Source organism: Phyllobates terribilis, unplaced genomic scaffold, assembly GCF_046119375.1.
Source record: "Phyllobates terribilis strain yellow unplaced genomic scaffold, ASM4611937v1 Scaffold_4__5_contigs__length_816908805, whole genome shotgun sequence".
Taxonomy (NCBI): Eukaryota; Metazoa; Chordata; class Amphibia; order Anura; family Dendrobatidae; genus Phyllobates; species Phyllobates terribilis.
The window spans coordinates 659,328,375-659,339,728 of record NW_027362764.1 but is presented as its reverse complement, the minus strand read 5'-3'; the positions used below and the strand labels follow the sequence as shown (position 1 = coordinate 659,339,728).

General features: G+C 43.9%; 1 protein-coding gene across 3 annotated transcripts in view; it reads left to right on the top strand.

Moving 5' to 3' along the window:
• Nucleotides 1-7,059: 7,059 nt before the first annotated feature.
• PEX2 (peroxisomal biogenesis factor 2) overlaps nucleotides 7,060-11,354 on the top strand; it is a 56,855-nt gene continuing 52,560 nt past the window's right edge. For all 3 annotated transcript variants that reach the window (XR_012320165.1, XM_073679472.1, XM_073679474.1), the window contains exon 1: nucleotides 7,060-7,188. The gene's annotated coding sequence lies outside the window, so the exon portion shown is untranslated. The remainder of the gene's footprint in view (nucleotides 7,189-11,354) is intronic.

The following is an 11,354-nucleotide window of genomic DNA, read 5'->3' as shown; positions in this document are numbered from 1 at the left end:
CATTGGGCCTAAGTAGAGACAGTGGCCCAAGTTAGAGATTGAGTTCAGTTTTTTCAGTGTTAGTGTTGGAGAAAGCGTGACAAACCTGAATGAGACCTGTGCTATGATCTAGATATCAGGTTTAAAGCTGGAGAGCTTCAACGGTATGTGTTTAATACAAAAATAGTTGGGAGACACTTAACCCTTGAGAGTCAATAAACTGTAAGGAGGACACTTGAAGGGAATGTGTCAGCAGAAAAGGAGAAAAGGACATGTCAGGGTTTTGTGCTGAAAAAAAATGGCAATTTTCATTTTTTTCATATCTGAAACAAATATTAAAGAAAAAAAAATTAAATCTTGCAGTTTTGAAACTGGCCATTGAGGGCCTTTTTTTATTTTAACTTCCTTTTGTTTTAGGAAACAACACGTGTGCATTAGCCACCATGGGTAGACTCTGACCCTGTCTTTTTTACTGAAGCATCTAATGAGCATGTGCAAAGGTCATTGTGAAAGGAGGAGGAGCAGGGTCAGATGTAACATCACCTATTGTGATTGGTGGAGCCTTTGTTATTAAAGTGAACACGACAGCTGATATGTGAACACGGCAGCATGAATCAGAAACTGGCTGTATGAACTTAGCCAGGAATGTTTGACTCTGAAAACTGCGGCGTTTAAGAAAAAAAACATACTTTAACAGCAAGTGTGGATTGAGTCGTGCTGTAAATTAGTCAGACAGGCGATGCAGCGTTTCAGAGTCAAACATACCCGGCTGAAACCATACAGCCAGTGCCTGATACATGCTGCCCATGCACTGGCATCATGCATCAGCTGTCATGTTCCCTTTAACATAGGAAACTGTATTTAGTCTTTTATATTTTAAAAACTGCTGATGTATAAAAACAGATGCCACATGGTTGTGATATGAATAAAAAAACGACTGTTTTTTTCTCATTGAAAATCGGTCGATTTTGTTTAATACGCTCACGTGAACTCAGCCTAATGGTCATGCGTCTGGATTCACACCCTTGATCCTGGGTTCTGTGGTCAGCATCTCTTTCTGCTGAGCCATGGCAGATACACCTTTTCTCTCTCTGTTTTAATTCTGTAGACTTTGTTGGATTCATTGACATTGCTGTAGTTTGTGTTCATTGCTGTTGTTTCGTGTGTGATTCTTTTATTCCGTACGGATTTGCTACTGAAGCTATACTAGGAGCTGCTAAAGACATTGAGGGTAAGCTGCCATCGAGTGGGGGCGCCACTGCGTTATGTTAGCATGCCAACCTGCGTGGACAGGCAGGGACAGACCAGGGTCAGAGAAGGGCTTTTTCCTAGTCTGAACAAAGATCTGTCAGATTCAGGTATTTGTCCCTCTGGTTTGTATATTACCCATGTGAATGTGCTGTAGCAGTCATAACATTAGCCCCTTCATGACCTATGACGTATAGGTACATCATAGATTGTAGATTTGGAGCGGGCTCCAGCGCTGAGCCCGCATCTTTTCCGGCACATGACAGCTGATTTGATCATGTGCCCTTAATAGCGGCGGGTGGAATCGCTATCCACCCGTGGCTGTTAACATGTTAAATGTCGTTGTCAATCTCTGACAGTGACATTTAACTTGCCCTTAAAGGAAGCACGTCACAAACCACGCCCATCGGAGCCCCTGTCACATGATTGCGGAGTACCGATGAGTTGACATGACAACCGGGGTCTGCAGAAGACCCTCGTGCTTGTCATTGCCGATCTATGAACGCCGGCCATGGGTCATAGGAGATGATGATTTCTGCTACACATAGCAGTGCTGAAGCCCTGCTATGTGTAGCACAAGCGATCGGAAGATCGCAGCTTCAAGTCTCTTAAGGGAACTATTGAAGCAAGTAAAAAGTGTAAAAAAATGTTTAAAAATATTACTAATTTTTGAAAAATCTAAAAGTTTAAATCACCCCCCTTTTACCCCATTCAAAATAAAACAATAAAAAAAATCAAAAATGCACATATTTGCTATCGATGTGTTCAAAAACCCCCGATCTATCAAAATATAAAAACAATTAATCCGATCGGCAAACAATGTAACGAAAAAAAAAAACCTCAAAATGTCAGAAGTAAGTTTTTTTGGTCAGAATAACATTGCAATAAAATGCAATAACAGGCAATCAAAACATCGTATCTACCCCAAAATGGTATCAATAAAAACGTCAACTCGGCGAGCAAAAAAGCAAGCCATATTGACGGAAAAATAAAATAAGTTATAGCTCTGGGAAGAAGGGGAGCAGAAAAAAATGAAAATGCAAAAAACGGAAAATCCCAAGGTCGTAAAGGGGTTAATATTGACAACTAGAAGATGAACCCTTTGAGGTTCACGGAACTACAACATTCCGACTTAATCCTTGTAAATGGAAACCGATCCATGTTCCATGTGCAATATGGTATACAACAGAATCAATGTGAAATGAGCCAAGCACCACAAAATCCACATTCTAACAGAACTGTGTATCCTGGGGTGTCACTTTAAGGCCATGGCCCCACTATCAGTATTTGGTCAGTATTCAGTCAGTATTTTTTCTCAGGAGTGGGAGCCAAAACCAGGTGAGGAACAATCAGAGAAAAGGTATAATAGAAACAAGTCACCAATTCTGCATTTATCACCCACTCCTGGTTTTGGCTCCCACTCCTCAGAAAAATACTGACCAAATACTGACCAAATACTGATAGTGGGGCCGTGGCCTAAGATGGATATACAGAATACTTTGCTGTACTATTGCTCAGTAATAAGAAGCTCCTTTTGTCACCGCTGTCATCTTTATTAGCTATAAACAACAGCCAAGCTAGGAACAATCAAGAATAGTCAAGGTCTAGCTTCGCACATTCGCAGCCAACAATCATTCCGATGTTTTGTAGAAACTATTGATGATCATGCTTCACATATCAATACAATAATTCTTATTATCCCTCTGTCCTAACACAACCGCCGGAAAACCGAGGACGCAAACTTTCCAAAGGATGTTTTCTTCCGAGAGTTCTCCTTCGGAGTGTGGGTACATAGACTTTTCTACGAGCTTGATTGTTTTATTCTTTTTAAATAATGTGACAAAAGATCCAATCTACACGTCGCGTCTCCCAAGGCCGCGAGAGCGGAGTATTAACGGCGGCTAAGAAGAAGAAAATGACAGAGCACCAAATTAAAGGACGACAGAACTGAGAAGACGCTGCCATGTTACACTGAGACGATTGTACGTTTCCTCCGGAAAATTCTCTCTGATTATTCTTGTGCTGAATAATTACCGAGTTGAGGAAAAAGTCTGGTAATCTAAGGTGGGTTTGTGGGCAGTAAACACCAGAGGCTAGTTAAGCAAGATATAAATGTGTCCGTTCCACATAACGCATACCTCAATACCACAAGTTAAATACCAAGTTATAAAAATATCTTGGTGGACGTAAATGAAGCAAGTAATGGTAAAAATGCATGACTGCAACGATTAGACTAAATCTTTCATGACTCCCGTACATAGGTTTATCCAATTTAATTGACAATTTAGGAGAAATATGTGACAATATCTGGCTTTTAGCCTTGATCAACGTCCTCAGCCTCGTCCCTCTTCCAAGATCTTGTCAAACATTTATCATTTTCTTTATGTTGCTATGAAGGGCTATTGCGAGTTTTCGGTCTATTGCGGTCAAATTTGGATTTTCTTCTGCTTATTACATTCGAAAGGGAAACACATCAGTTTTAGCTAAAGCGGGTAAGGGGCCGTAATCTGTCTAAAATTAGAAATGTTGTCAAGTCATTTGCGGACTAAATAAGCAGAGAGCCGGAAAACTATTTGGAGGCAGTTCAGTTTGGGGCACGGCAATATTTTAGCAGGCATTGTACAGTTGCTTGGTTACTAAGGGTGAATTGAGGTGCAATGCTAATTTTTTTTTTCTAAAAGAAAAACACGGCAACTTTGTCTGAACACTTTTTTTCTAAGAACGCAAACTAAGCAATTTCAATATTGAATGTGCCAAAGCAGCTAATAGATAATAATGCATTTTATTTATTTTCAGTTACTTTTCCTGGATCCAACATTGGACGTTACATCTTCTTCTCGCTGCATCTTCCCGGCTCCACTGTTCTACAGCAACCTGATGTACTGCTATGGCATCACTCTCTCCATGGGCCATATAGCGCTTTTCAGGTGGGGGGGGGGACACTACCAAAGCCAATGCCACTACTGAGGACTGCTTCCTGGTCCTTAAAGGGGTTTTCCCATGAAAAATAATTAATTTTAATCAATAAATCTTCGAATAATAATAAGTTCCACAATTGGATGTGTTTAAATAAAATGTTCCTGTGCCGCGATAATCTTATAAATGTGCCCCTGCTGTGTACTGTGTAATGGCTGTGTCTGACCGTACAGGAACATGGTCTGATCGGTTATAGGAAGTTTCGCCCCCAGCAATTTGCCCTCAGTAGTTCGCCCCCATCTATTCGACCCCAGGTACATTTCGCCCCCAGGAAGATTCGCCCCCGCACGTTTCTCCCCTGGACGTTTCGAACTGGGGGCGATATGTGCGGGGGTGAGATGTGCTTGGACAAAACACCCTGGGGGCCAAATGCTGGGGACAAAATGTGCGGGGGCGAAATGTACCCGGGGACGAATTGGTGGGTGCGAACTGCTGGGGGCAAAACATCCAATTCCCAGTCTGATCATACCACATCTCCTGGGCAGGGGAGGATGCAAAAGAGTATACAGACATTACAGCATGAGATCACAGCTGATTCTTTCTTTGAAGTAAAACATTGTTAAAAACAGGCAGGGAAATGTTTTACCTCACAGAAAGAATCAGCTATGATCCCATGCTGTAATGTCTGTATACTCTTTTGCTTCCTCACCTCCTGCCCAGGAGATGTGGTATGATCAGACTGGGAATTGGATGTTTTGCCCCCAGCAGTTCGCACCCACCAATTCGTCCCCGGGTACATTTCGCCCCCGCACATTTTGTCCCCAGCATTTATTGGTAGTGGTAGTGGTCGGATAATGAAAAAATGCCACTTAAAGGGGTTGTCCGGGACTTATATTGATGGCCTATCCTTGTGATAGGTCATCAATATCTGATCAGTGGGGGAGCAACAAGTGGCATCCCCAGCAATCTGCTGTTCCAGTGTCGGCTGGATGTGCAGAGCTGCAGAGCTCCATTAATGGAAAAGTGGCTGTGGTTGGGTATTGCACATCGGCCTTCTATTCAAATCAATAGGGAGTGGTTGTGCGGTAGCCGGCCCCAAGCACTGTGCAATTGACATACCTGTGGCATGCAACTCCGCAACACAGCACATCCGGCCACTGGAAACAGCTGATCGGGGGAGGTGCTGGGTATCACTCCCCCACCGATCAGATATTGATGACCTAACCTTAGGATAGGCCATCAATATAAACGTCCCGGACAACCCCTTTAAAGGAGTGTTCTAATTTTCTGTGTTCAGAAGTGCACTGCCCCTCCACCTCCTGATTTCTTGGTTGCGGAAGGGTGGTGCGCTCCTTAAGATTGACTGTTCGGATCACCGGGGTTGTCACTGCGCTGATCCAAACTAGGCTCTGTCTCAAGCTGCTATAAAAGGAAGCTTCACCTATGCTGCATGGGAAAAGCTCAAGCAGCTGAAGTCAGCCATCTACACAGCAGCACTACCAGGCTCTAAAGCACTGAGCCTGGCCGTGCCGTATGCTCCTTGCCAAGGTGACTGCAGGGTGGCATGTAACTAGGCAACGAGCCGTACACTATGAATTTAAAAATCCCTCCATTCTTCAGAACAGACAGGATTTTTAATGAGAAGTGGATTACAAAGTTGCTTGTTTTGCAATTTTAACAATTTAAGAACTTGAGACATCCCCTTTACTCCCATCCCAACCTACAGTATGTCGCACATTTTCGTCATAGCTCATTAATAAATGTATGAAGTCGGCTCAGGGTGTGAGATTACTTCTTACCAGGCAGATGCTGGAGTTTGATCTGATCACTTAACCAATTAAATGCTGCTGTCAATCTCTGAGAGCGCCGTTTAAAGGGAATCTATCAGGTGATTTTTTAGTAGTATACTAATGGTATCCTGCAATAGGGCTTGGGCAGCCCTTTCAGAATATGTAACTTTGAACAGGATTGAATAGGAGGCGGATATGCAGTACACCACGGCGGCCACTACCGCTAGACGGTGGAGCCCCGCAGGCAAGCACTTCCGGCCGGCGGCCGCCGCCACCGGCACGGATACCAGCGGGGGTGCCGCGTGTGGGACCCCGGCCGATCATACATCGATACCCTATCCTACGGATAGAGCATCAATGTAGGAGTAGTGGACAACCCCTTTAAACATCAAAATACAAAAAAAAAATCGAAACAGCAGGATTTCAGCTTTTTGTTCGTCACACTTCCCCAAAAATATGCAGTCTTAGGGTATGTGCCCACAATCCGTAATAGCAGCGTTTTGGACTTGAGTTTTTCTTGTACGAGTGCTGTCCATGTTCTTTACGGATAGCACTGCGACCTGCCATAGTCTATGACCACTGTTCACGTCTGATTTTTTCCTCAGACCGAGCGATACATATAAAATCGCAGCGACATGTCCGCTAGTGATCAAAATCTGCAATGACAGTCTACCGGTCTGTGAGAATGTTGGACAGCACTCGGGTGACCTCCGTTTTTCCAGGACTGATAGGAGAAGGTGGAGAAACTTTTATTTTTTTCTCATTAGAGAAACTGATGAAACTCTGATGAATCTTGCTTTGATTTTTCTCGCGCTGTGAAAAAAAAAAAACAACTGATGTGTGAATGAGGTCATATGGGTCTTGCAAGAAGGGGAGGATAAAACAAAAGCGCAAAAAACCCAAAAAATATTCTTGGGTCATTAAGGGGTTAACACATGCAGGCATCTAATGTTCTGCACCTGATACTTGTGCTGTTCATAGGAGCACTCTTTGCCCACAAAGGGGGGCCCTGTGGCACTGCTGATGGGGACAGACTGGGCTTTTCTCTTCCCAGCAGTCTCTGCCAGTCATTGTTTGGAGCAGTTTCCCGGGACTTCCTATAAATTCACGCAGTCTCCAGTGGTTTGGTCTTTTGTAGCTTCCGTAGTCAGACTGAGGTCACCTGACTAGAGGCAGCCAGGAAGCAGCGGTGACAGCTGCAGAGGTTGTTTACGTCCTGGAGATCAGTGAGTGCTGCTGCTGCTGACCACCACCTGTGAGTTGCCTTATGTCCTCCTGTTACTGCGCTTCCATTCTGCCTGCAGCATCCTCACCACGACACTTCTCCAGGGTCCTCATCAGCAGGGCATTGTGGGTCTTCTAGTTCCACAGCAGTTTTCCTGCAGGATGTGATGCTTGCAGTGTGTTTCTGCGTGGGCTCAGAGTTCAGAGCAGGAACAACGTGCAGCTGTGGGAGACGTCTGCCAGCTCCTGTATACAAGGAGTGCTGCCCACAGCAGCCAATCACAGCTCTCCTTTCATTTTCATCCTGACCTGGTAGCCTGTAATGATTTTTGCTGCTCTTTCCAGAGCCAGACCTCTTTTACTTTCCAGTCAATATGGCCGTGTGAGGGCTTGTTTTTTGCGGGACGAGTTGTACTTTTGAACGACACCATTGGTTTTACCATATAGTGTACTGGAAAATGGGAGAAAAAATTCAAAGTGGGGTAGATCTGATGTTTTGATCACCCATTATTGCAATGTTGTGGCGACCAAAAAAAAGTTATTGTGGCATTTTGATTTTTTTTCGTTACACCATTTACCAATCGGATTAATTCATTTTTTAATATTGATAGACCAGGTTCTGAACGCAGCGATACCAAATGTGTTTGTTTTATTTTGAATGGGGCGAAAGGTGGTGATTTAAAATTTTATATTTAAATTTTTTATTTTTATTTTACTTTTTTACATGCTTCAATAGTTTCCGTGGTAGACTAGAAGCTGCGATCATCTGATCGCCTGTGTTACACATAGCAAAGCTTCAGCCCTGCTATGTGTAATAAAAGTGCTTATCTGCAATGAGCGTTCCGCGCTCATAGCAGATTGGCTATGACAACCACAGGGGTCTCCTGCAGACCCCGGGTTGTCATGGCAACCCATCAGTGAGCCGCGATCATGTAATGGAGTCGCTGATGGCCGGAGCTAATGACGCGCTTCCGGCGAGGTTATGTTAAATGCCGCTGGCAGAGATTGACAGCGGCATTTAAGTAGTTAACAGACACCGGTGGATCGTGATTCCCACCCATGGCTGTTAGGGGCACATGACAGCTGATCAGATCATCTATCCTGTGCCCGGAAAGGTGCAGGCTCAGCGCTGGAGCTCATATCAAAGGGGGAGACACGCCATGCACCAACGTGTGTGAATGCTGCTGTTCTCCTGAATTTTATTTATTTTTTTTTGTTCCTGCACTTTTCCATTCCTGAGACGCGGCCTCCTCTTCCCTGTATTAAAAAAAAAAAAAAAGCTGGTCTTGTTTGCCAATTAGGTGTGGTGCTCATAAAGACTCTCTCAAAGAGGAATTGAAATCCGCACCCCCTGGGCTAAGAAGTGTTAGACTACGGTCCCACATTGAGTGACCGTAGCCTATGTAGTCAGTATTTTACATCTGTATTTGTAAGCCAAAACCAGGAAAAGTTGCAAATTATGAATTTGGTGGAAATCTCTGAAACCGCTAACCCAGGGTCCCCTAACTCCAGTCCTCATGGCCCACAATAGGTCATGTTTTCAGGATTTCCTTAGTATTGCACAGATGACTGCATCACCTGTGCAATACTAAGGAAATCCTGAAAACATGATCTGTTGGTGGGCCATGAGTTGGGGAACACTGGGATAACCCGAGCAGTCAGTTGAAAAAAAAAATGAGAAAGAAAAAAAAAATTGTCGTGCATATAAAGCAGATTTTTAAGGCGCAAAGGAAATTTTGGTGCAAACAAAACAATAAGGTGAACGGCACCAAAAACTTGATAAAAACAAATTTGCAAATACAATAATGAATTGGGCCCTATATTTATATACAGGGGAGCGGGGGATATGTCTCAGGGATGGAGAGGAACAAAAAATAACTCCAGATTCAAGAGAACAGTGCCATTTACACCAGGTAAAAAAGTGACTTGTTTATTGCAAGTGAAAGCTGAGCTGTCATCTTTAAGGCTCTGGATACATTGCAAGATGACTAGTGTGATACTGATGTCTGTGGATCTCTTAGCCAAACAGATGGTAGAACACTTCAGTAGATGTTATATGCAGCTCCTTTATTACCATCTGATACAACGAGGGCACATTGCTAGGGTATGCCTTGATTTTGATTGGTGGAGATTAACCTCTGAGACCCCACTTTTCTTTAGAATGAAGGAGCTAATATAACGCTTCCCTTCATAGTGATGCTCAATGTCTGGCGCCCTATACTACAGGAAACTATAGTATGGCTTCATTCATGTTCTGCATCCTCTAGTGTAGGGTTCCCGAACTCCAGTCTTCAAGGCCCACCAACAGGTCATGGTTTCAGGATTTCCTTAGTATTACACAGGTGATAATTCCATCACCTGCACAGGAAATAATTCCATCACCTGAGCAATACTAAAGAAATCCTGAAAACATGACCTGTTGGTGGGCCTTGAGGACTGGAGTTGAGGGACCCTGATATAGTGTTCTGGATTACCACTAAACCTAAACTGATCACCATATTCAAGCACTGAAATGAGAGTATCCTTATGGCGAGAGTCACAGGGCCGTAAAACTTGGACGAGGATCGCACCGCAATCCTCAGACTTGCCTTCGGCTCTCCTGACAGGAGCATGGCTGCATGTATTTCTATGCTGCTGTCACACTTTGGTCAGGAGAGCAGATAGCCAGTCAGAGCACTGCGATGCGATCCTCGTCCGAGTTATGTAGCCACGTGATTGTCCCCTATAAAGTGTCTCAGCAATCAGCCCCAAGGTTTACTCCATATGATGCCAATCTAACCATTCCTATATTTTATCAGTTATCTACCATTGTTTTATATTGCCTTCATTTGTTGTTTCGCTCTGTTATCAGTGGTGACATCCTGCCTTTATGGCTGAATTATCTGATTGTACTTACATAGGATTAGGCCTGAGTCAACCGTATAGGTTTGGGTCACTGATATCATGTGGGGGGTGGCATTGCTCTTCCAGTTGTAATAAAAATTCTATTGTATCTGCATCACAGCAAAGGAAGTATAAGATCAGTTCCATGTTGGCATATGTAGAATACGGATCAATAATCCATCTGTATTACAGGTAATGTAGCACCATACATATCATATTCAGCATACATATTCTGTATTGAAACCAGATTACCGATCTGTAACGCCTATAGTCTAGAGAGGAAGACAAAAGACTCCTCTAAGTGCAAAACTGGTAAGCTATAACAGAGGACATACATTGAGACTAATCTCCATAGACTTCCATGCGTATTATGCGTCCAAAAAACTGATGAAAGTGGTGCGTGCAAGCATGTATTTTACATGCCTTAGAGGGGTTCTCCTTGCGTTAAATACGGATAACCTATTGTGAGGCTAGTTTATCAATATAAGATTAGTGGTGGTCTGACACCCTGTACCCCTCCGCACAGCTTGTTCAATGTGTAGCGGCCAGTGTCTGCAGATCAGCTCCTATTTATCGGCAGCGACCTCTACAGATTGTACAGAGCTGTGCTGTTTTCTCCATTCCTTGTTCACATTGAGCCGCTACCGGAGCTAATAACCGCTAAGGATAGGCTCTCAATATTATATGCCCAAGCAATCCCTGTAAGGTTCCAATACATCTTCAATAGCGATCAGTTTGTTCAACGGACAGCCGTATTTCCCCTCCCCCACATTAACATGCATGCCCCGGTTAGCCGAGCAGGTCTGTATTTTCCGAAAGGGGTGGGGGGGGGGGGGACAAAAGAAGCTGCCCATGACATGCCACATGCTGATCCGTTCTCTGCCGCAACATCACAAATCTGTGTGTGGTCGGCTTAATTCTTAAAGGGGACTTCCTACTCAAAACATTTGTAACCTTTGGGGTTAAATCCTCAATAGTCTGCCTAGTGTGTCCCGCTTAAAAAGATTACATGGAGACCCTGGTCTCCTAAAAAGGTGCAATCCCCAATGAGATGACCTTTTGTATGCGCCGACGTGTGACCATGTGCACGGACCATCCATACTATCTCCATGGGGGGTAATTGTAACAGCCCAGTGTTACTTCTCGCTAGGATACCCCTTTACTTCTAGCTGTGCAATAATCGGACCTGTCAGTATGGACGTGGGGGAGGGTAGATTAGTGTATAAATGTGGCGCAGACATTATCTGATGTAATTGCGCCACTTCTGTTGTGGACACAACGCGCCTGCTGGAGATCTGTGAATCCTGCCTGCAA